This window comes from Cupressus sempervirens, chromosome 9 (genome assembly GCF_028749045.1).
Source record: "Cupressus sempervirens isolate cs-2001-9-10 chromosome 9, ASM2874904v1, whole genome shotgun sequence".
In the NCBI taxonomy this organism is placed as follows: domain Eukaryota; kingdom Viridiplantae; phylum Streptophyta; class Pinopsida; order Cupressales; family Cupressaceae; genus Cupressus; species Cupressus sempervirens.
In genome coordinates, this window is record NC_143126.1 from 807567466 (window position 1) to 807594577 (window position 27112).

The following is a 27112-nucleotide window of genomic DNA, read 5'->3' on the forward strand; positions in this document are numbered from 1 at the left end:
GCATGTCAATTTATGTCAAGAAATCCTCAGTTTGGCTTTAAAAAATAATAGAAACACCTAATTGGGTCGTGATATCTGGCACACATGTTCTTTGGTATATACTCTCTTAGCATGCAAAATTTCACTTCATGAAGATCATTTAGTCATAATATATTGATTGACAAAGTTCCCCTTTTCAAATTGCTACTGCATGCAAACATGTTAGCAAACAATAAAATGCATTCAAACTCTATTTTAAAACCTAGTCAAACGACCACTTGGGAAGATGAAACTTGGGGAATTAGTAGATTCTCATGTGGAGAGTATGAATATAAATTTTGGCCTCATGACCAATAACTGGGAAGATTTGGCAAGTGCATGAAGTTGGGTATTTAGAAATGCAAAACTATACCAACTGTCAAAACAAAGATTTTTGAGTATGGAAAGGACTTGGAAAAGTGTGCAAATGGACTTGTCAAGACTTGTGAAATGACACACCTATATTATTTTCAATGTAGAATATGGTGGTACAATTATTTTGGTCTCATCCATTATAGTTTCAAAGTAATAACATCCTGCATAGGACTACCAATCAATTTGCAAATCACTTTACCAATAAACCTTTAAAATTTGCAAATGGAATCGCATTTGAAAACCAGTCAAATGGATTCATCATAAGCTTGATTTTGAAACATAGTAATTCTTTGACCCCTATACTATAATGGAAAAAGAATCTTTTCATTAGGGTCAACTAGGTCAAAGTTATAACTTGTCAAATAGGGCTATCCGAAATTCTGAGCAAAGTGCATCAACATGGCAACAAATGAACAACCAACTTTGATGGACTCAAAACCTTGTCAAAACAAATTGAACCAACTTGAAATCTTGAACATAGGTTCTTTGATATGCATAGTAGACACTTCCAAAGTAGCGAGTCATGAGACTTTACCAGGTGTAAGATATTCAAATGCAAACTGGGCTTCCTGTTGTTGTTTGACACTTGGGTAAAATGCAAATTTCTCAAATGCTCAAAATGAAACTTCACGAAATGACTCAGAATGGAAATTTATCATTATGGGATAAATAAATGTACTGAATGAAAGTTGTTAAACACATGAAACATATCATAGGCCTCAAAATGATAGCTAGGTACACATGCATGAAATTTTTTTATAGTGGCTTGATTAGACTTGGTTTTCAAAATAGTACTCAAAATTAGTGCTTCAATTTTGAGTCCCAACATTGATTTGTTATGTATTAAATGCTCTAGGTCATCCATCCTTATCTTCAACATGTTTTCCATATTCCAAGAATTCAATTATTTTGTCAGGATCAATATTTCCTCATAAATTTTCAAATGTAGTCACTTGGCTAACACTGGGTTCCAGCACTTGGTCATCACTGAATTACTCGATCGACACTAATGGTTATGCTTGACATACTTTTTGATACTCAATTGATACTGTATTTTTCTCAACTTATACTATCACTCATTCAACTCTAGCATAACTCAACATATACTTCTAGTTCCTTAATCTTCTGCTCTTTGCTCGGTCAAGCCTATGCATTTGGTCTTCTACCGATCACTTCTTCTAGGCTTCAATACACTTTTCTTCTCTACTTAGGTTATGATTAAATAATCTCATTATCTTGTCAAGATCCAACTAATCAAGTGCCCATTGTAGTTTATCATAACTCAACCTTTCCTCTAGGTTCTTTTGTTATCTCTTCTTCTCAAATCCTCTTCATCAATCATCTTCAGATGGCAATCTACTTAGATAGAAACTATCTTACCAATAAGGTTTGACATCAATGACAACATAAAAATTATTCTAATTACAATTCCAACATTTTCAACTATCTTGAGTTTTCACGAAAATTATATCCTTATCTAAAGGCAATGTCTAGGATTCATTTTTGGGATCGAAATTGAAAATTGACTGTGCTATCATCGCTAGGGGTATCTTAGCTTGATTTTCTTGGGATTCTTCAATCTGTCTACATGAGTGATTTCATCGCAACACATCAAGTTGCTCAAGGCGGGTGCTTAATTTGATCAGGGGGCATATCAGTTCTGATATTGTCCAATCAACCAATTGTGTCATAATGTTAATTTTCTTTGCTTCACATCAAATTGTGAATTTAAGCTCTTCTTCCTTATTCATGATCAATCAAGTTGCAAAGATTCAGTCTTGCTAACCTTCATTCGATCAAGTTAAAAGTTATTTATCAATCTCATTGTGCTTTGTTTGACTAGGTTCAGACTCAGATCTCTTAGAACATTTCATTGCTTCATATAAACTATTTGACATCATCATATTCTTTGCCTCAATGTGCTCGCTCACACTGCCTCAAAGAGGAGAAAATGTTATCACCTAATTTTGGTATAGTTAACTATAAGCCCCCTTTCAAAATATTTTTAATTTGTATACTAGACCACAATTATGCATTAGATCAATATTACATAATTAAAAATCAATAATCCTTGATCAAATCATCATATAATCATTTATTTGATTATATCCTCAAGTTTGACCACTTTATCGTAGGATTATTTAATTAGAATAATGTGTTTCCTTTTGATTAAATAAAATCTCCTTTATCTAAAGTGCACCTGAAAGGTATTTTAAAAATAAGAATAAAAGAAAAATCCCACCACTTAAAGTGCAATTCCGAAATGAGTTGGAATCTTTTGACTTTTCAAAAAGCTTTAACCTCTTTATCTCAACCACTCATTGCTTTGTCTCTTAATTATAGCCTTTTCTTTTTCCTATTAAGACATGAGAACATGGATCAACCAAGACTTAATCTCTGCCATTTCTCATCATTTTTCCTCTTAATCTCGACCTTCTTCTCATTCATAAATCTCTTTAAAATAACTCTTCCTCCTCACTCTTGATAGATCTAGAGTTCATGCTAATTTTATGTTGTCGCTTTATCATTTTCTTTTTTGAGTACTTTGCATCATTATTCTATCTTAGCATTGTTATTTCTTTCATTGCATTTAGCTTAGAGAATCTAGATTAACTAGCATGGAGTAATCTTTCATCTTGTTGGTTTAACTTTACTTTGCTTGCACTCTTGTATTATCCAATATCATCTAGCTTAGCTTTTCATTTGCATATCATCTTGGAGATCTTGGATACTTGCACTCTTATCACCTACTATTTTTTTATTCTTCCATTCTATGGTGTACCTTGCAGGGATCCTACTTATTCGTTTCATTTGAGAGTCACCGTCATTGTGTACTTGATTCTCATAGATAGGAAGCTATAAGCCACCCTTTGGGACTACATATCCATTGGATTTCTCAAATAGGGTTTATAGAAGTATCCCAAATTTTTGGTATACAAATATAGATTAGGAATGTGTTTGATTTGAACGTTATCTCATCTCATATGGACATGGTGACATAATAAATTTATTGTGACATTGTCATCATACATCTTAATATTTGTTTCAATAATCATATCTAAAATGGGAATCTTTTATACATTTGTGCTTGGGTATATTGCATTGCAAGTTGAGGAATATTGTTCATTATTTTGGATCATTATTGCCATCCTTGTACCAAGCATCCAACATTACTATATGAGATTACACATCATGAGAAGGATATATAGATTATCATTTTCTCTCTTATGCCAAGATCATTGATTGTATGATGTTAGTCACATAATCAGTCCTTGGGGATTCAATCCCTCTTCATTCTTTCTCTTTCTTCTTATCTCTCTTACAAGGGAAGGATATTTTTTCCAATGGGTCTTGGATGAATTTTTTAGGTGTGGGAGATTTCATTTGTATAGGACAATTGACCTAGTAATCAAGGCCCAACATTCTTGTATCATATATGTATTTTTGCATTGTTAGTGTAAACAATGTCTATTACCTAATTGGTTTACCATTTAGAAAGAAATTTTCACAATTTTTTACATGTTAGATTTACTCAAAGATTTAGTAATCTTTTTAGAAGCCTCTAGTACACATATGATCTTATCATTTAGTTATCTATGACATAGGATACATTTTCTCGCAATCTTGTCTTACCTTTCAATCTTACCTTTATAGACAAGGCCTCAAGTACATTGACATTTTTTAATGTATCTGAACATAATTTATTTTCCATGGTAGTCTTTCTCATATTTCTCTTTTGTGGAAGATAATTCTTGGTCTTGCATGTAACACTAGGAGCTTGATCCCATTAGTGTCTTTTTAACACCATATAGGATGACAACATTTGAGTTTTGTGAAAAACAATTAGGAGAAGCTCTTAAAGAAGGGACACATTTTTGATGCAGGGGCATTTGAGGTTCCTGAAGATTTGTGTGGACCTATTTTGGTCTTGGTTAATTATTCTTGATGCATTTGATAAGTGTTGTAAGCCTTTTAAGGCATTGGTATTTAATTTATGTTGGAGGCCAACTTGTGGATCAAGATGTATTTAATGTAAGGGTTTATTTAATTTGTAGCTTACTAGGCTGACTTGCGGCTTAGTTGGGTGTAAGTATGGGGTCTTGTGGAGTCTTTAGTCATTATTCATCCACCTTGGAGAAGAGGATGTGGTAGAGGAGTGAACTTTGAGAAGAGTTAGTAGTTGAGGCTTGAAAAACATGGAGATTGCTTGGTGGGCTTGCGAGCACAAGTTTAGATCTTCCTTGGAGGTTTCTACTAGAGTGTGGATTTGGACTAGCTAGGGTTTGGATTGGATCTTGAGGGATTTTGCAGAACTATTACTTGCTTTGTATTTGGTCATAACTAGGAAGGCCTTACAACCCATCACATTGCATGTAATCAGTTATTTTATGAATAAAGAGTTGTGATTTGGTATCGGATCTTGCATTGTTGTTGTGTTTTTGTTGCGTGGTTATTTGTTGGGGCTAGGACATCTCCTTTGGAGATTCTCCCACCTTGTACTACGCCAAATTTTCCTATTGCATCACTCGAAAGAATTTTATAAGATCATTTGTTTATGATAAAATTAACTAAAGCTAAATAATTAAGTTTAATTAGATTCTAGTCATGTTGGGTAATATGCATGGTTAAACATCATGTTGTAAGTCTTCAACTAATATTATGACCTAGAGTTAATTATAGAAAACTAAATTATATTATAGCAAAGGTAGTGATTATTTCAAGTTATTCACTTTTTTAAAGATCAAACAACATACTCACACACAACAAATTTACATGGCATTTAATAAATGAATACTTGGTAAGATTGCAACATCACGAATTAAATAAATATCTTAGAAATATTGATTAATCTTTTGTAAGTTTGACTTCATGCACATGGTACAAGTAGTTATCTATCATTTCCACATTATTAAATATACATTATTTACATATTATATAATTATAGATAACAATCAATTAATAAGGAAAATATAGAGAATACTATAAGATAATTTGTTGGTGATAAAATCATCAATATATTTAAGAATTATATATTCCAATTTAAAAAATCAAGATAAAATAATAGGATCATATATATCTAAAATAATAGGATCATATATATCTACATGAAATAATTGCACATTTAATCTAAAAGAGGACTACTAATCAATTATATTATTATAAAATCATAATTAAAATAATAATTTTAAGACAAAAAATATTATATAAAAACATAAAATAAAAATAAAAATAATATATAGAAGATAATTAAAAAATAAAAATAAAAATTTAAAAATATTTTTTATGTTTACTCTCAATCAATAAGATAAAACAAAAAAATTGCATATCATATATTTTTATCAACTTAAAATAAAAATACTTACATTCATATATATTTAAGACTTGAGACTTGGTCATGTTTACCCTGTAATGATAGAAACAAATTTCAAATCCACTTCAAAATGTAAACAAAAACCTCTAGCTAAAGTATTAATCAGAAAATCAATCAGTTACAATATGGAGCTACCCCAATCTATTAAAGTTTAGTTTCAGCTGGCAGTAGTTGTTAGAAATCACAACAGATCCCCTTCTCAAAACTATGATTTGTCAATGAGGGTATGCTTCATGTTCGTGTTTATTTTTTTATTATAACTTGTAAGCGCACTTGTATTGTTTCACATGAAGGTTCTAGTTTTAAAATGCTCCCCATTGGAATGTCTTGGCTGCTGTAGTCTGTAAATGTTCTTCCAAAGACATGTGCATCAAAAGATATCTTTGTTATAAACTATTGCTTTTTCCGATTTAGATAGTTTGCATTTGGTGAACCTAATTATGTGTATCTAAAGGATCTTATTTTATATCATAATAATATGTCTGTCCATGTAATTGTATAAAATATACATATTTTATATCTTCATCCTAGTTTCAAAAAAATTTAAAAGGAGTTGTTGGTGGATGTGGGTCATCATTAGGTATGAGTCGGTGGACGAATTCGATTTCATCTATTTTTTAATCTTAAAGTTAACCCTGACAAGATTTTCTTTATTTATTTATTTTCCAGAAAGCAAGCAAAGATTCCTCCTCAGTCCGACCAATGCTACTGTTAATATGCTTATTTTATTTTCTACTTTCTTTCCCATCATTGCTGAAATTGTGAAGACCGATTTTGTGCAACTGAGTTGGCTAAGTTGCAGAGATTAGAGTCAAATTATGGGTGTTCTGGGCGGTTTGAAGTTTCTCACACCATCAGCCCACCATTCAATTAGGCTTCCAACTCACAGGAGATATTCCATCTCATGGCCCTCTACAAGAACACCCATATCCTCAAATCCAATGATCAGAAGAAGGTGGAGCTACAAAGGAGAGTGTTTTAGCCCTTCTGCCAATGCCCTTTCCTTTACAACTTCCTCAGAGTCTCTTCAGGAGAATAGAAGTGCTGAAGATGGGATGAAGGAAGAGGAGGATAAGTTCAATTGGTATGAAGAATGGTATCCAGTGGCACCAGAGTATGAATTGGATAAGGGGGTGCCTCATGCATTCAAAGTGCTTGGCCTTGATATTGTTGTTTGGTGGGACAAGAGGGAGAATGAATGGAGAGTGTTTGAGGACAGCTGCCCACATAGAAGGGCTCCCCTGTCTGAAGGAAGAATTGATGAAAATGGTGACTTGCAATGCAGTTACCATGGCTGGTGTTTTGGCTCCAAAGGACAATGTAAACATATCCCACAGGCACCCAAGGATGGACCTCCGGTATGAAATCGACCCTTAGATATTGCCATTAATAATGCATAGATTCACAATTCATAATGTTGTGTAGTTTTCAGTCTCTCTGCCTATTTTAGAATTGTGTTTGCTTGCTAAATAGACAATCTCTCCTCTTTTTTAATTATTCTACGGGGATGGTCAAGCCTTGGTCAGAAGCTTGATCAAGGTGGTTCTATTCTGTCAAACTCACTAGGCACATGCATTGAGGTCTGTTTAAGCTTTACCTGCATTAGTCCTGTTGCAATGGCACCGAGTTAAATCTGATTGTGTTTATATTTTATAATTTGTGAATTGATTATAGTAATTTTCCAGTAATTGTTATTGATGTAAATTTTTTTAAAAATGTAGTCAGGGGGTCTTTGGTCTGTTCATGAAGTCCAACAATAGTTCTAGGTGAGTCTAATATGAATTAAAACTTGCTGAGTGTGAGACCTTGACATCATAAAGGAAAAGGTCAAGATTGTCCATGACTTTGACAGAATAGATACACTTATCGTTTTCATTTAGATTTGGCTGTATAGATTTTTCATGCCAATTAAACTTTATGATCCATCATCAGGAAATGAATGCCTTGAAGAAAGAACAAGTACTCCTTAGTCCTTGGCTTTAGGTCTGTTCATGAAGTTCAATAATTCTAGGTGAGCCTAATATGAATTAAAACTTGTTGAGTGCGAGGCCTTGACATCGTAAGGGAAAAGGTCAAGATTATGCATGACTTTGACAGAATGGATCCTCTTATTGTCTTCATTTAGATTTGACCGTAGATTTTTCATGCCAATGGTTCAGATTAAACTTTATGATCCATCATCAGAAAATAAAAGCTTCAGAATAAAGAACATGTACTCCTTAGTCCTTGGTTCTAAGTCAAATAAATTTGACCTTAAAAAATAATATATGTATAATTATACACCATATTTGTGATTGTGATAATTGTATTATATAAATAATAATATGCTGTCAATTTTTGTAATTTCTACTTCCAAGGTTAACTATGGCATGCTGCTATTTTTGGACACACTAGAGAAAAATGATCCTTGGTAACATCTTAGACCACAAGTCTATTAGTCATTACTGATTTACTATTAGGAATAACCTACAGTTAGCGTTAAGTTTATAGTCTTTACAAGAATACAGAATATACAAATAATCTCAATGATCAAGTCAAAGGAAACAAATAATCTCACTGATTAAGTCAAAGGAAACCATGGAGTGAGAAAAAGTTATATCTTTTATTGGTAATATATAATTTATTGAAAACCTTTTGATTTTTTAAATGAAAGTAAATAATTTATATATAATATTTATGGGCTGAGAGTTGTTGAATAAAAAGAAATTATAATAAGAGTAAAATATACTTTTTCTTTTAAATTTGATCAACATCAAAGAGTAAAAATAAATACTTAGATTACAAAATACAAACAAATAGTTAACACCAAACTTTTAAGGGATTAAAATCAAGAATCAAAAGAACTAAATCAACACAAGATTGAACTGATGTATGTGGTTTTATCTTGTTAATTCTCAAGGTTTCAAAGACAAGCACAAGATAATGTTTATGGATTCAAGACTTAAGCTATTTGCAAGACATGTCATATTGCTACATGTAATCATCACCCCTTGGAAAGAATTTGAAAACAAGATTCTACTGAGAATGTTGGGTTTGCATGGGATAGATCTGACTGAAGAGTTGATTATTAAAGCCAAGAGATAGCCTTTAGGAGACATTATATCATTTGATAATGTATAGTTTGTCAAAGGCATCACTTAGTTGAGTTGGTTGTCAAATGAGAACTTGTGATTTCCAACCCTGTATATGCTGAGTTTCAGTCATTAGTAGCTAAGGAACAAGTGTTTCACACATTAAGATCAAAGTTGCATTGATATGGATACGGATACAATTATAGATATGGTATTGGGTACTGATACTGTCATTTTTTAAGACCACTAATATGGATACAGCTGGACACAACATTAATAATTAGAACATACATGTATATTTAACATAGTTTTTAAGCTATCATGGGAGATTTTTATTACTTCAAAAGCAATATTGACACATAAATATTTATAAGGTAATTTAACACTTCACAATATGTAAACATAGTAAAGTTTCATTGGTAGATAACCCAAAAAATGGGTTGCTGAAATAGAAAACATTTTATTTTTCTTTCTCATTTGGTGCAGGTTTTGCTTAAACCATTTTTTTAAAAATTGCTTTAATAGAGTTTTTATGAAAACAAATTTGAGAAGATTTATGTGAAATCTTTTAAAAATCAAATCCCATAGTATTTGGCATGGTTGGATAATCAATTTTTTTTAGGCAGACAAGGGTACAATATTTAACGTGTATCCAGGTAGTATCGGATACATTTCCAAATTGGATGCGGGGATATGAGTGCCCAAGGAAGGGCAGAGGAGTTTCGGGCAACTCTGATTAAGATTGATGAATTGGCACAGTAACACTATGCATCTAGTTGAGGAAAGAATTTCAGACTTCATATATTAGCAACTAGCTCACAACTCGATGTGAAATGACTCTCATATACTGCTGATTATGAAATTTTCATATTTTGTATTGTTAATGGCAGCTACTTGCATTGGCTTATGGGCACAGATTTGTCACTACAACACTTGGATATTGAATGTTAATGAGATACTATCAATTTGTGTTAGTTGAATCATTTTGTGGATGAGTGTAGATCTGACTTTTAGTCTTAATAGTGCTGTCATTGCTCGTGCCAGCTATTCAGAGAGAACACGATTTAGATTAGGCTAGTTGTTTCTTGGTGGAGTATGAAGCAGTTCTAATGTAAGGATTTGAGATGCATGTCATAGAATCACTTGCTTTGGGTTGGTATATGCTTGAAAATGGTGAATTCCAGCACATCTATACTCTAAGTTAATGGGAATGGTCATAGTGTAAATGTTTTCCAGCCGAAGCTTTTTGGGTTCCAATACAATCATTTTATTACAAGGCTCTCCTACACTGTTGGTTACAAAAAGTTTCAGATTCTACTTTGATGGCAGTAGTTGTTTGGATAGATTGGAATGATTTGGATCAATACTGCAATGTTGGATATTGGCATAGTGATGAGGTTCCAGCAGCACATGGCATTAGAGCCATTTATTATACCATCAGGGGGAATTTGCATAATCGATGGAGTGTTTCTCAGATTGCTGAGATTAATGACATTTATATCAAAGTGGTGCGTCCAATTGGTGGAACCATATTACTGAGATTGATATCGGATCTTGGCGGTGCAGCAAAGAATTGCTTAAGGACAAGCAGTGTTTGGGCAAATCTGGTAGATTTTTACTATTGCAATCTGTTGGTAAAAATTTTATCACTTCAAATTTTAGAGGTTAAAATGACTCGATAAGCCCATAGGAATGACAAAATACTTGCAATAGGAAGTGGAATTATACCAAACCCATCTTTGAGTTTTAGAGGTGCAACTCCCTCATGTAAGATATGCAATGAATGAATGCTGATACGCTTTTCACCAGAAAGCAGAAGAAAGGAAGTTAACATATACGTAAATTTGAAGACAAGTATAGAGACTGAAAATGAATGCGCAAATGAAACAAAGTTCATTCACATAAGAACTTTGGCAATGCAAACAGGGAAGATCAACCTTGAAGTACCTACTTATTGTTATTACAAGATAACAGAATGCATTACTTTGACAATCATCTAAAAAGTGAATAACTCACATAAAATGAAGAGATAGAGGTCCAAAGAATATCAGCACAAAATCCTAATATTGTACTTACGTGAAAACCCAAAAAGATGAAAGTCTTTACATCGCAGACAAAACCAAAATTATGTCTTTTTCTTGCATTCTTCCTCCCTTTTTTTTTTTTTTTTTGATGGAGGGTTCAAATCTACGAGGCAACCATGCGAGGCACGAGGCTTGCGAGCTACCAACCAGCGAAGGCCACCACTTGAAGATTTAGGAATCCGATATGGCCCATGCATGCCTGAAATCTATTCAGCTTAGAGCCAAGGACTGAGGGGCATCCACACTATCAAAATCACCTAGGACACGATCCGGGCCTCAATTCTTATGGTGTTGGAGCCTTGCACTCAGCAAGACTTGATCCCTAGTGGGCTCTTTGTGAGCCATTCATCTTCACCAATAGACCAAGGGCCCATTGACTTCCCCCCTCTTTTAATTACAAGGAACTTGCTTATATAACACTAGCTATCATCCAATACAACAACATTTACAAAAAATAATAGAAACAATTCCATTTTCGTTATCAAGAAAGGTGACACTTCAGATTCCATCTGTGTTTGCCTCTGCGTTTTCTTCGTCTTCCACTTCCTTCTCATCCACATTTGCATGCAACACATTAAGGAGGTCCACCATAAAGTCAGAGCCCTTTCCTCTTCCACTTCGACCAATATAAAGCCAAATTTGGTGTGGTCTTTTTCTCCTTCCAAATCAAAAATGTCGCTCTCATAATGGGTGTGGCTGGTTCTCGAATCCCAGGTGGCAGTGAACATGTTGGAGATGATGCCAAACTATTCCATTTCTACTTCCATAAGACCAAGCTAGAGCACCAACTCAAGCTCTTCATTATTGGATCCTTCTGGCAGAAGAATTCCCATCTCAACGGAAATGAATTGCAGTTGACATTACTTGCAAGATGATAGTCACAGAACAAGGTGGCCAAAGAATGAGTCTGTACCCCATTATAATAGCTTTAGTTAGCTATTAAAGTTAGTGGCACATGATAAATTTAAATCTTGTACTTTACCACCTCATGAAAAGACATGCTTTACCACCTCATGACATGACAAGACATTCTTTAAAATGACTTGATAAGCCCATAGGAATGACAAAATACTTGCAATAGACATATGGGAAGTGGAATTATACGAAACCCATCTTTGAGTTTGATGTAAGATATGCAATGAATGAATGTTGATACACTTTTAACCAGAAAACAAAAGAAAGGAAGTTAACATATACGTAAATCTAAAGACAAGTATAGAGACTGAAAATGAATGCGCAAATGAAACAAAGTGCATTCACATAAGAACATTGTCAATGCAAATAGGGAAGATCAACCTTGAAGCACCTACTTATTGTTATTCCAAGATAACGTAATGCATAACTTTGACAATCATCTAAAAAGTGAATAACTCACATAAAATGAAGAGATAGAGGTCCAAAGAATGTTAGCACAAAATCCTAATATTGTACTTTCATGAAAACCCAAAAAGATGAAAGTCTTTACATCACAGACAAAAACAAAATTATGTCTTTTTCTTGCATTCTCCCCCCCCCCCCCCCGTTTTTTTTTTTTTTGGAGGGTTAAAACTTGCGAGGCAACCAAGCAAGGCACGAGGCCTACGAGCTACCAACCAACGATTATCACACATTACCTCATTTCCCATTCACTAGTAGTATATAGGCATTGTTTACTTTCTCACTATCCCACTAGATGTTAATTGTATCGCATATCCTTAAACCTTTATAAAATTCCTCATTTTATTCTCACATTGAGCATGGTACTTGGTACTCCCACACCCAAATTCCTAGATCACATTTACTAATATTATTAGATCTTCTTGGTTTTCCATCTCCTCCTTCCATGTTTATTAATGCTCCCTTGTCCACCTAATAACATAATTCCTTGATCCCTACTAAAACTTCAAATTTTCTCCAATCATCCCACCTTTCACATAAATTTAAGTGAGATATTTTGACTCTGGATTACAAACTCCTCACATGTTATACTAGATCTTGAGCCTCAAGGTTTCTAGTTTTCATAAAACTAGTGATCTTGTGAGATTACACTAGATAATACTAGATCTGAGACAAATTTAGTTATGGTATTTTGAGTCCCTAGCTGGCCCTTAATTATTTTTATTTCTAGCAGTTTCTTGTAGATTAGGATTTGGAAAATGAGTAACCCCTAGTTTATTTTAGTTGATCACTCTTGTTGAACTATCTAATCCAAGGTTAAAAATGTTTAAATTATAGATATAAGGGGATGAAACCCTTTTATTTGTCAAAAGAAATTACACACTTGTTTTAGTTTATGATTAAATTTGCAAGATATTTTATAATATAAAAAATTAATAAAACCTTCAATTTCCAACATGTTAAAATTTTAAAATCTTGAAAAATAAATTTAGTTGAGATCGCTACATTCTTTTATGGTGATACTATTATCAGGGATTGCATTTAGGGTTGAGGTCAATTTGTTTAGGGATAATTATGCCAAATAACTCTTATCTAAATTATTTAAATGATACTTTTAAACACTTTTTTTTATAAATTTCCCTCATCTCTAGTTCATTTAACATTGGATTCATAGAATTGTTTTATACTTGGAAGATTACTATCTAATATTTTACTTATATTGATAGACTTCAATTTTTCTCTAGTTTTACTAAGTATTTTTCAATTTTGAATGTCTAGTAAGAAGACTATTTTTCTTAATTTAAATTTCCCTCATTACTTAATGCGAACAATGTCAAATGGTTACAATTAAAGCTAGTATTTTGTAACTATAAATGGCAAGTGGCTATGCTATATTTGAAGTGGCTCTACCTTAAATGAAATGTAGGTCCACACATCAAGGAGATCATGTGCAAGTGTTTATCCAAGTCTACTACAACAAGGAATCATTTGGTTTTGGTCAAACACTGACACAAATATTTCTCTCAACAAAACTCCTCCAATCATTCCAATGCTAAATCATCCGTCATCCCAAGTTTCTCTAACAATGAGAGATTTTCCTTATGGGTAACTCTTTTTAAAGCCCAATATCAAACATGTTGTTTATATTGCCTTGTTTTATTTAATCCAAAAACATGTTATTAAATAGTATTCTTTCAAATTCATAAGCTTATATGTATGAAATACTTTATTAATGCTTTGCAGGTATGAGATACTAATTGAGAATTTGATGGACCCTTCTCATATTCCATATGCACATCATGGGATTCTTTCTTCTACATTTAAAGCCCCTAGTTTCAATAAGAAGGTAACAATTGTTATTATCATTTTTTTTCACATTCTCAATTGGAGAATTTCAAACTAAAATTATAAGAGGGCTATGGAAAATCATAAAATCAAGTGATATATGATACTAAGATTGGTATTTAATTCTTTTCTGGTAAGCTAGATAACCCAAAGAGAAGGCAAACCATTGGATTTTCGTGTATTTAATTTAGACAAATCAGGATTTGAAGCTGTACGTGACATGGGTCCTGCAACTTTTATAGCTCCTTGCATATTTTTAATGGAAAACTTGCTTCCCCCATCCACAAAGGTAATATTTATCTTCTTTCAAAAAAATACTTTAAAATCAATTATATATGTATTAACATTCTAAATTTTATTTAGTGATCTATCACAAGTAAGAAAAAATTAGTTTATAAATATTTAGCAAGTAATTTTGAAATTTGTTTCATAATTATTGTTGAGATCTATTCTATATGTTTTACATATATATTTTGGATTAAATTCAATAATCCATTATCAGAAAAATGAATCATAAATCATTTTGATTCTAATAAGACACAAAAAATAAACAATTTCTTTAATTTATAAGACAACTTGAAAAATTTGCAGGGAAATATTGATAAAGGTGGAGATGAGGACATAAAGAGTTATCATGTTCTATTTTTTTGCATACCAGTAGCTCCAGGTAGAAGCAGGGTTATAGCAAGTAGGAATTTTGACACTCCACCCTTCATTCCACAATGGATAAGTCACATTCGATGGAATCTAGTTCTCGACTCAGATTTATACCTTCTCCATCTTGAGGTAAGTGTCAAATTTATATAAATGTGATAGATGTAGAAAATGTAAAAAATTAGGTTACTATATGCAAGTTTATATATTTTTACTTAAAATAAAATTAATATATGCATTTTTTTTGTAGGCCTGTGTATATGTTACTTTATAGTGGATGATTAGAAAGAATAAATAAATGGTATTTAGGAAAAAGAGACAATTCAAAGTAAAATGGATGTGTAGGATAACTTGCAATTATTAGACAATGTTTCTTCTCTATCATGATATTAATAACGAGTTAAAGCATAAATAATGATTTGCCATAAATATTTGTTATAAGAAAAAACTTGAGGATTCATATAAACAATTCACACGATTCTCAGTCTATAATTTTTTTCAAGGAGTTATATTATATTATGTCAACAATAATTTTATGACTCTTCATGAATTTTTGTTATATAATACCCACATATAGGGTATAAAATATAGATTTCATTTTAAAATATGAAATAAGATATTATTGAATAAACAAGAATTGTGAAAATCAATATTTATATCAAGCAAAATTCAATGAAGATAATGACATAATTTTATAGATCATTATCCACTTGTAATGTTTTTGAAATTAAAAGCGACCAAAAGCAAGGGGGTCAGCCTGAATACAATCAAAAAGCTGGTAACCAATACATTACCAGCCAGAAACACTAGCAGTAAAAAAAATAACTAAGCAAAGATCCAAAAGTCTACAACCACGAACAAAGACCAGCAACTAAGTAAAACCAAAAAGGAGATAAACTAACTACTAGATTTCCACACTGTCCAAAAAGGTACCCAAGCCAACCCAAGTCTTAATTACAACTGATAACTAGCAAAACCAATACAGCCAGTAAAGTATTAAAAGTCTTTGGATCCAAAGATCCCAGTAACTGATAAGAACATAAAAAAACTTAGTTTTCCTTTTTCCCCTTCCCCTTTGCATGTAGTAAGATTTGGGCACAGTCATCAACAAGAAACTTGAAGAGCAACTTATGATCCTCCATGTCCAAGCCCGCATTCTCCTTTTCATGTGCCAACAATTGAAGGGTTGTTGCCGTAGCATGGGTAACTTTAAGGCCAAATTTGGAGAAGGTGAAGAACCCCTCCTCCAAATATTTGACCCTTTTTTCTAGATGCATGTATCACTTGTCCATCACCTTAGTCCTATCTTTAGGCCCCGTGTCTCCCTTTGTAGCAACCTCCTTCATTTTCTGCACCTATGATTTATCCTGCAAAACTTGTGGGTTATAGGAAACCTTCAAATTCTCCTTAACAAGGGATGAAATGGTCATGGGGGAATTATCCTTCTTGCTATTCTCTTCACAAAATGTAATAGGTTTGAGGGAGAAGCTGGCAGACACATGGGTGGTCTCAGTTTTCCCCGCTTTTCCATCAGACACCTGGGTTTGAGTATCATCTACCAAATTGTTCCCAAAGTTAAAACTTTTCTCCCCCTCCTCATTAACATCATCCTTCTTGGAGTTGGGAATATCTTCCTCCTCCCTTCTATCAGTGTTGTTGCCAGAGCTATCTTCTTCAACCTCCTCCGCTGGGTATCTAAGGGACTTATGTTTGCACCTAGCCTAGGATTGGGCAAGCCTACTAGACCTCCTTCTAGGTTTACCCCCATTATCCTCCCCCGAATCCTCTCCAACAACCTTCACTAATTTTTCAATTTTAATCTTCTTGTTTCCCTTTTGTTCTAAGGCTATGTCAGATTTTTTCTTTTTCTTAGTTTCCTTACTAGGGGATGGCCTAGGGGTGTGCATTTTTGTCCTCGTACTTGAGCTCGGGGGGAGTTCTAACCATGGCGTGGGTTTTCCAAAACCACCTCTTTGCGGGGACACAAGGCGAGGTGAAACTAATAAAGGCATAAAATTAAGCCTTGATGAATTATGCCAAAACTTAAACCTTTACTCTTTTTTTCCCTAACATTAGCAACCATGTCTTCAAGAGAGTGCAGAAGAAAAAAAGGAATAGAAATGAAGTCCCTATTTCTAAAATGATTCAACAGAGGAAAATGGTAGTAATAGCATACACCAAACCTACCCTCTAGCATCAGATACCTCATAAGGACCAGGCACACATCATCCCAGGGAGCGGGTAACTTATTTCTTTTAAACCCACCTCTGTAACGAATCAACTCCTCACCCTTCACAAAAAAGCTATTCATGCTAGCCTTGTCAATAATTTTGGTAACTTTCCTCCATTTTTTTGCCCTTCATGGAGAGGTTGTTTACCATGGCGATTAATTTCTCTATGGCTTGGAAGGTGATACCATTGATGGTAACCTTCCTATCATTCTAGCTATTCACAAACTGGTGCGCACAATTCTCATCATATCTAGCCATTGACATCATGTAGGGAAAAAAACCCCTTCCTTCAGTAAAAACCAAGTAGCCATTCTATCCTTAAAGTTCTCAATTTTCGTTGGCTCCAACTGATTTAGGTCCCCCCCATTTCAATTTCTCCAATTTCTGACTCCCCTTCTTCAGAAATACGCATTTGAACTTTTTTGGCTTCGATCTTTCTACGACTACTGTCCTTCTTAACTCTTTTGAAAAAATGAAAATAAAAAGTGCAGACCTGTGTTTGATGAGCTCCAAAATCCCATATCGAGTTATTATGGGATTCATGGATGTGAAAAATCATAACTTTCTCACCCTGACAACTTTTGACACCTTGATTAATAATATCTTTCGTACTGCCCTTTGGAGAGAAATTTGAAACTCGCAACGGGTTTCCATAGTTACGAAAAGACATTTTTCTTAATTCATAATCACTCCACTTGCCGTTTGTATGGCCACGTCTTCCCTTTACTTCCAAAATGCAATAGTTTAATTTAGCGATTAAAATCATCGTCTTGCCAAGTTTGGCCTTACTTTTAAAGTTTATAGACTTCATCTTGAATTTTTCTGCCTTTTTCCTTTGATATCAACACCCTTAAATCTTCGTTGAGATCAGCTAAATTCTCCCAACACGTGATTGTCGTTGCATTAAACCCCATGGCAATTGCTGCGTCTACCACCTAATTGCCCCCCCTATAGATTTGTTGTAGGTGGGCCATTTTCATTTCATTCAAGATTTGCTTAATATCCAAGATGATATTTCTAATCTTCCATCTTGATCTGGCCTCCCCCTTAACCAAATCAATCACTGATTTGGAGTCCCCTTCTATTGTTAACTCCATAATTTGTCTTTCCCTAGAGAGTTGAAGACCCTATAATAACACCATAGCCTCTGCCACATTTTGCTATCATTCCCCACCTTACCCACATAAACCAATAGCACATCACCATTCCTGTCCCGTAGCACACCTCGAGCCACTTCAAATCCTCCGTTTGCAGCACCATCAAAGTTCAGTTTATACTATGTTATGGTGGGAGGTCTCCATTTTGTCTATTGTCTCCTCCTCCTAGCTAAGTTATCAAAAAGGAAGAAATCCTCTTGACAACCCCAATTTTCAGCCACTAGGCCTTCAAGTCTATGTGGATCCTCCTTTGGCATTTTACATTTAGCCACTCTTAAATTTTCCTTTAACAATTTATTCATTATTCCAAAAACCACTTCCACTATCTTACTTTCCTCCCCAAATATCTTTTTATTTCTTTCTTGCCATATGTGCCAACAAACATATGGTGGAATAATTATTCCATAAAAAAACTAATCTTGGGTGGTAAAAGGGGCAATCCCAATACTCCACAAACTGGCCCAAGTTATCCTTCATAACCCAAGCCACACCAAATCTTTCCCAAACCTTAGTCCAGATCCCTAAAGCAAATTGACATTCTATGAAAAGGTGGGAAATACTTTCTTCCTTTTCCTTACACAGACAACAACGGTTTGTTATATAGAACCCCCTTTTTTTCAAATTGTCAAGTGTTAAAATTTTTCCATGCTGTGTCATCCACCAAAAGAAATTGATTTTAGGAATAAGGTTAGTAATCCATACCTTACACCACAGAATTGGGCTAGGATCCTTACTAAACATGAAAGTATATGCAAATTTTATAGTGAAGTTCCCATTTGGGGTTAAGTCCCAAGCCATAATATCCTCCTGAGGCAGTAATGGGAGCCTTTGGTCTTTTATCAATTCTTCCAGTTCCTTTAAGAGAAAAACATCCTCATGTGAGTAGCCCTCCTTATGAAGCTTCTTCCACCTCCTCCCCTAATCAATATAGTCCCCAACTTTTCCCCCTATATCCTCTTTGAGAAGTTCCATTAAAGCACTATATTTACTCAAGGCCAACGATTTCCCATCCATCCACCTGTCTTCCCAAAATCTGATATTGAAGCCATTCCCCACAATCCACCTCAATCCTTCTCTCAGCAAACCTCTATTCCTAACAATATTTTGCCAAATCTTTGAACCTCCAGTGAGGTCATTATTATATAGGTTCCACCTAAACGAGGTATTAGACAAATATTTAGCCTTCATGATATTTCCCCATCTCGTGTTTCCTTCTGCCAATCTCCAACCAATTTTTGTGAGGAGAGCTTTATTAAGATCCTTCAGCCTTCTAACCCCTGACCCCCCCTTAAATTTTGGTTTACAAACCTCCTCTAGTTGACTAGACTCAATTTATTTTTCTCCTCTGTCCCTGACCATAGGAAATTCCTTTGAATTCTCTCAATTTTCTCTGCCATGTTTTGGTTGATTTTGAAAATGGATAAGAAGTAGATAGGGATTCCTTGAAGAGCACCAGTGAGCAGTTGTAATTTTCCAGCATTACTTAATATCTTCCCTTTCCAACCTACAAGCTTCCTCTAAATTCTCTCCACAATCGTGTTCCAGAATTCATTAGTTACTTCCTTAGTAGTAAGGGGAAGACCTAGATAAGTGTCGAGGAGACAAGCGGATTGAAAATCCAAGATTTTCCTAATCCTTCTTTAAGTGAGGCTTTAGTGTTAAAGAAATAAATCTTACTCTTATGGTAATTCACCCACTGCCCTGAGCTTTCTTCATAATTGTGTAAAATTATCTTCCAAGCTTCTACCTCCATAAGTCAAGATTCCCCAAATAGGAAGGTATCATCCACAAACTGCTGTATAACCTCAGTTACAACATTAGTAGCTAGTTTAACACCTTTAATACAACCTGTATTAACTAATTTAAAGAAAGACCTTCCTAAAACTTCAGCTATCATAATAAAAAGATAAGGAGAAAGTGGGTTGCCCTATCTTAAGCCTTTCTCTGCATTCAAGTTACCCCAGGGGGAATCATTTAGCAAGACATAATACTGTACTAAGCCCACCATCATAATGATCAAGTTAATGATCCTATTACTAAATCCTATTCTTTCTAGCACATCATGAAGGAAGTCCCAATTGACCTTATCATATGCTTTGGAAATGTCCAACTTGAATGCCATCCCATGTTGCCTATTCTTTTCCATTGAATGGATAATCTCATGGATGGTTATAGCCACATCCAGTATCTGTCTTCCTAGCACAAATCCCTTCTAAGGACTTCCAATGATTCTTTCCAAGAAAGGCTTTAATCTATTCACTAAAACCTTGGCAAAGATCTTATAAATAGTATTACATAAACTTATAGGTCTAAAGTCAAGAAAGTTTAGAGGATTTGAATTTTTTGGAACTAAGGCAATAAAGGTCTTATTTATTCTCCTTAGTAGTTTACCTATTCTGAAAAAATCCCTAGTGGCCCAAATCACATGTTTTAACCACCTCCCAGAAATGCTGGAAAAATGCCGGAGGGAATCCATCTGGTCTCGGGGCCTTAAAGGCTTTCATAGAAAACATAACCCTTTTCACTTCCTCTTTCGTGATATTACCAAGGATAAGACTATTTTCCTCTTCTCCAAGAATCCTTGGGATTAAATTAATCAAACTTCTCCTGATAATCGGGTTCCTAGTAAAGTTGTCTTTCTCAAGTGCTTTACTAAAGTGTTCTACCACATGTTTACCCATCTCCTCCTGCTCTTTCAAAACTCTTCCCCCTACATCATTCAGTCTTGATATAGTGTTTCTTCTTTTGTGGTTGGATGCTGACCTATGAAAAAAAGTAGTACTTTTATCCCCTTCCTTTAGCCATTGGATTCTAGATCTTTGTTTCCAGAAGATTTCCTCCCTTTGAAGGATCTCTTTCCACTTCTTTCTATACCTCCCTTCTTCCTGAATATTCTCCTCTGAATTATTCCCTTCTGCAGTGACACCTTGGAGTTTTTTGAGCTTTTCCTCCACTTCACCTTTAATTTTAAATAAGTCACCAAATGAACTTTTAGCCCAGGTTTTGACATTCCTTCGAATATTATCAAGTTTATGAGTAAGCCTGTACATCACAGTACCATCTATCCTTATGTTCCACCAATCCTGAATTCTTTCTCTAAATTTTGGGTGAGACTCCCACATTATTTCATATTTGAAAGGTTTTTGTCCCCCTTTAAAACTATCCTCCCAATGGAATAAAATGGGGGAGTGGTCTAAAACTGTTTTGGTGAGGTTCTCAAGATAGGAATTACCCATTTTGCTCCAATTCCTTGACACTAATAGTCTATCTAGCTTAACTTGGATAAGATCCTCTCCTTTCCTATTTTTAGTCCAAGTATATGGGTTTCCTCGCAACTCCACATCCATAAAATCCAACTTCCTCATGAATTCATTAAGGTCTTGCAAGCTCTTCGGACATTCTCTGTCACCACCCAGCTTTTTCGAATGGTAAAGGGGAGTATTGAAATCACCCATACACATCCATTGCTCTTCCTTCATAGTTTCAGTAATCCTAGTCAGCTTATCATACGTTTCCTTCCTCCCAATTTTGCTATTAGAGGCATAGATATTGATCAGCCTCCAACAATGACTATTAGATTGGACATAGTTGATAATGAAATTTTTTTCCTTCTAGACCTCATACCCTTCATGGAGTTCAGGTTCCACATGGTGGCAATACCCCCCGAGGCTCCATCCACATCCATATGTAAGTACCCAGCCCCCAGCCAGATATAACTTGCTATTTTAACAAAACTTGCACTAGACATTTTTGTTTCTTGTATTAGCACACAATCAATTTTTTCCTAAGAAATAATTTGTTTGAGAGCATATTGCTTCTGGGGATTATTTAATCCCCTCATATTCTAGAAAAGGAATTTCATTTTTTACCTTTTGTTACTATCTTCAGTGTAAGTTCCTTACCACTGGCCACATCCCTAGTAGTTTGCTTTGTCCTGGTTACTCTACTTGATGGTCTTCCGGCTATCCCTGAGGCACCTATATCTGGTTTTCTCCCCCTCTCCTCTTCTTCTTCTACACTTCCCATTCTCCATTATCCTCATCCTGAAGCGAAGAAGGGCTCATCTCCTTATCCATCTTATCAATACTTGCCAATACTTTTGTAGCTATCTCAGCCTGAGAAAATTTAACCATCCTCAAAGGGGTGCAAACTGTCTCCCTATTTTTACATCCCTTGGAAGGCATTATCAGCTGGCAATCCCCAATTTGTGATGTTGAGGAGCTTGGGAGAAAGTGGGATACCCCCATTTCCTTAGAAGGAGTATCCTGCTGGCCGTCCCCTTTTTAAGTTGTTGAGTAACCCAAGAGAGAGTGGGATACCTCAATTTCCCCTACTTCCAATAATGCCTCCTCTGAAGACCTCACCTTAGGTGAGCACAGAAGATCCTCTAGATCTCTTTTGAAAGGGTATTCATCTGAGTCCTTCTTATCCTCCATAGCAACCCTCCCCCCAGGAATCAAACCATTTTCCTGAGTGGGGAGCACAATGGAGACAGCCTTAGAGGGTGTCTTTATTGCCTTCTTGGACACTTTAGAAGGTTCCCCCAAGGTTTCAATAACAATCCTTGGTGTGCCCTCCTTCTGTTTATCTTTCTGTATTTTAACTTTGCAATCCACTATAAGGTGGCCAAATTGCCCACATCTTTGGTAGTACAAACCTGCATTCTCATACTCTATGGGCTAAACTCTCTCACCCCATTTAGTCTTCAACGTAACAATAGTAGGTAGTGTTCTATTCAGCGCTAAATTCACACAGAATCTAGCATAGACCAGCCTCAATTTTTGCATTGTCACTTTATCAACAGTGACAAAATGACCGAAAGAATTCCCCACCCACCTTAATATCTTTTCATCCCAAAATTCTAGGGGGAGACCCCATAATCTTACCTAGAAAGGGACAAGTTTTTTTAGCTCCAAGCTAGCATCAAAGCCTGGATGCCATCTAGTCAGAGCCATATAGTGCTTCCTAAAATACCAAGTCCCAGAGAGAACAATATTGAAATCCTCTTCCGTGGTAAATTTGAAACAGAATAGTCCACTAGGCATAGCAGAAACACTTACACTGCCTTTGACCTTCCACTTCTAATCCACCCATTTTTGTACCATTTCAATAGTAGGACGAAAAGCAACAAATCTACCAACAACACAAAGTTTGAGGCCATAAGTCACATTGTCCATAATACTATTAGGAAGTGCAATCACTAGGCCATCTTGACCACGAGTTATCTTGGGATTCTCTATATTGAGACTAATCATCGGGGTACCCACAAGTGCACTCTTCCACCCTGACAGAGAACCAACATCTGACTTTTGGGCTCCCCCCAGCTGACAGCAAGCGGAGATTCCACCCCCCAAAGTAGCAATGTCATCACATGACAGCCCACCCTCCAAAGTAGAATTGTCAACACAAGATAGCCCATCAACACCAATGGAACCACAACCATTCAGCAGGTTGACCAAGTCTCTGCACACCGCAAGCACGAGTTGCAGGTCCAAGCATGGTGGTGGATCTGGAGGCTTAGGGTCCGCCATCATTCAAAATGTAAAAGGGTAGCAAGATTGTAGATGAAGGGCGGCAAGATTAGGTCCACTAAGTTTATCCACTTGTAATGTTGTTTGTATACTTAACTTTAGTATAAATAATTCATATAATGTAATTACATGCTTTTTAAACCCATTTTAGAAAAGATAATATCTATTTCCTTCTCACTTATGAAGCCAATATATAAGCCTAAAAAAGAGTTTGACATTTTTTTTTCAATTATTTCTACTATCATTTTTTGTCTTTGATGATCAAATTTCCTTCTCTTATTTCCTAAAATTAAATCAAATTTTTAATGAAGCTCAATTAAAGCAAAAATGATCTAATAATTCTAGACTATATTTGTTCATGTCTAAATGATTTTTGAGAGTGTTTTCTTATTCAAGCTTATAATTGAATGTACAAATTCATTACAATTATAATTGTAAAAATATTAAAATAAAATAACAAAATAGATTTTTTAAAGTCTTAGATGGTTAAATTATCCACCTTCCTCTCCCCCATCAAAACTGATAAAATAAATTTTCCTTTGTAGACAAGATAGTTATGATAACTTGAACTCTTTAAGATATTAGTTCTATAAAAAACAGGCCAATAAAGTTTTGGGTATAAATTTATTGCCTAAAAATAAGTATGCTTGTAAAATTACATATCTTAATAGAAAAAAATCACGTTAGTATGGGTATTTTTGACATTTGAAAAAGTGTCAAGTTTTTGCCATATGAAAAGGTGTCGTACATGTGATCTCATACATGCATTGAAGAAGTAAACCTAAAGAGTTTATGTTTTATTGGATCACCACCTAAATATGTTTCAATAGAAACTAGGGGAATTTGAGTGGGAACTAGATAAAACTCTTGTACAACTCTCATTTTTTCCTAAAGCATCAAAATTCAAAGTTGAACTAGGTTACATAAGTGTTAATTTAGATTTTTTTTAGTGAATGAAATATACATGAGATTTATTGATTTTTAATTGAGGGCTAGTAGAGTTATATAATGGATTGTTAATAAGTGGAACATAGTGTTGAACCCTTGAGATACTAAAAGAGGAGGGATGAAATAATCTATTCTTGAAGAGTTTAAAATAGCTAAGTATTCAACCATCTACTAAACTTAAATAAAGGAAATAACAAAGAACAAAAAAAAAAGAACACAACACATAACATCAATATTTTTTTGTGGAAAATCAAGATGGGAAAAACCACATGAGAATGATAGCTCTAAGATAATATGTAACTGGTTAGATAGTATAGTTTCTGACTCACTGTCAAGGTGGCTCACTACCTAGATACAAAAAACAGTTTTGATAGATTTTACAAATGATGAATTGATGAGCATGCATAACATATGTATAAAATACAACTCACAACATATAGTACTCTGACTTCTTTTGTTAGTAACATAAAATATCATATACATACAAATTTGCCACATAGATCACATACATATTTATGTACAAACATCTTTATAAATATATACCAGTCTGTGTAACACATATGTGTTGTTAGATGAATATAAAACATGAAGTTGAATGCCTAATTGAGCTAAAATATTTGAACACCTACTCAAATGAGTAGGTCTTGTGATTTGATAAGAGTTGCTAGGATTGTCTCAAAATGATTATGAGCATTTAACACAACATGACCTAACTCAAAAATGGAGGGAGCATTGCCAAAAAGAATAAAAATGGAATCAAAGTAGCACTATAGTTTACAAGACTTCATCTACATAATTTCAATCTAAGAATGAATAGCCCCATCTTGATCATTAGTAATTTTGTGAGAAAAGAGGGGTCAAAATGTATTAAGATAGAAAGGAATACAACAAGGAGAGCTCAACAAGGAGCTCAATCCTGAGCAACAAGATCATCAAATTCTTGCACCATCTCAAAGGATAGTTGCCTCCTATCCCTAATATTCCAACCCAGATCATGAGTAGAAGCCTATTTGGCTAAACAATCAGCAACTCTGTTCCATTCACGAGGAATATACGTGAACCTAATGAACTGAAAAGAGGTAGAGAAGAGAATAATCTTCTTAACAACAGTGGCCAGCTACCAACTAACATCCTCAAGCTCCTGCGAAGAAAGCATGTTCACCACCACCTGGGAATCAGACTCATAGATAATCTTACTCCATCCTCGCAAGCAACACTATTCCATAGCATATAAAATAGCCTGAGCTTCCATGAGATTGTTAGTGTAATCACCTTTATGAACCGAGAAGAAAAATTTAACATCCCCAGAACTACAACGAGCCACTCCCCCAATACCAGCAGGGCCAAGATTCCCACGGGAAGAACCATCAATGTTAATTTTTAGAACTCCACAGGGAGGAGGAGTCCAATGCCTAGCCCGGTTAACCCAACCCTTCCTTTGATGGTGAAGCTGCCTAGACACAGAAGGAAACCTATGAGCTGCAGCCCCATCTTGAAGATGAAAATTGAGGCAATTACAGATAGCAAGATCAACTAGATCCATACCCCCTTCAAGCTCACACTTCACATGAATAGTTTCCTGAAGAGAATGTGATATTTTCCACCAAATATGCAAAACACCAAGCCAAATATCTTGGAATATGTGATGATTCCTCTCCAACCAGATATGCCAAAGAATGAAACATGGGCTAGCAATCCAAGCAGCATGGAGAGAAGAAGACTTGGAGGGAGCACTACCTAAGCGGGCCTAGAACTCAAGCAAAGAGGAAGCATGCCTACAAGAGAAACCCCAAGCGCTCCACCAAAGGTGCCATATCTGAGTAGAATAGGAGCAATGGAAGAATAGATGGGAGACAGACTCCTCTCCATTACCACACAAAACACAATAAGAGGGGCCCTGAAATCCACGTTTACAAAGATTATCCTAGGTAAGACAATGGTTGTGAGCCACTAGCCACATGAAAAATTTGCACTTGGACCAAGAAATTTTATTCCAAACTTTCTTCCACCAAGGGACCTCAGCATCCCCAAATAATTGTCTAGTTATCTCCTGATACCTAGCAGAGACATGATATTTACCAGACAAGGTACCGCCCCAAGCCAAAACATCTGGACCAAGCAAAGAGGAACACTCTCTAGAGGCCAGAATTTGAGAAAGCTCCTGACGATCCATGTTTGTACCTCCAGGAGGCCAAGCAGAAGAATGCTTCCATCTGTAACCAACAACAGGTCCCAATTGATAAGGAGTCTTGTAATGAGCCACTTTATCCCATCCAGCAGCAAGAAAAGAGTCACAAAGAGGCTAAAGATGAGGGTACATGGATAAAATGGAAGGGAATCCATCCCAAGCATCAAACCAAAAAAAAGCTTGAGAACCTTCTTTATATATCCAAAACAGACCCCTCTTCACCAACATCGCACCTATCTTTGAAGTATGCCAAACCACTGAG

The 27112-nt window shown here is 35.0% G+C and overlaps 1 pseudogene across 1 annotated transcript in view; it reads left to right on the forward strand.

Moving 5' to 3' along the window:
* The first annotated feature begins 6492 nt into the window (after positions 1-6492).
* The window catches only part of LOC149541159 (protochlorophyllide-dependent translocon component 52, chloroplastic-like), a 154905-nt pseudogene continuing 134285 nt past the window's right edge, over positions 6493-27112 (forward strand). Inside the window, exons 1-5 of the transcript XR_016356484.1 lie at positions 6493-7122; positions 13723-13901; positions 14040-14142; positions 14284-14430; positions 14733-14927. The product of XR_016356484.1 is annotated as a protochlorophyllide-dependent translocon component 52, chloroplastic-like (transcript). The remainder of the gene's footprint in view (positions 7123-13722; positions 13902-14039; positions 14143-14283; positions 14431-14732; positions 14928-27112) is intronic.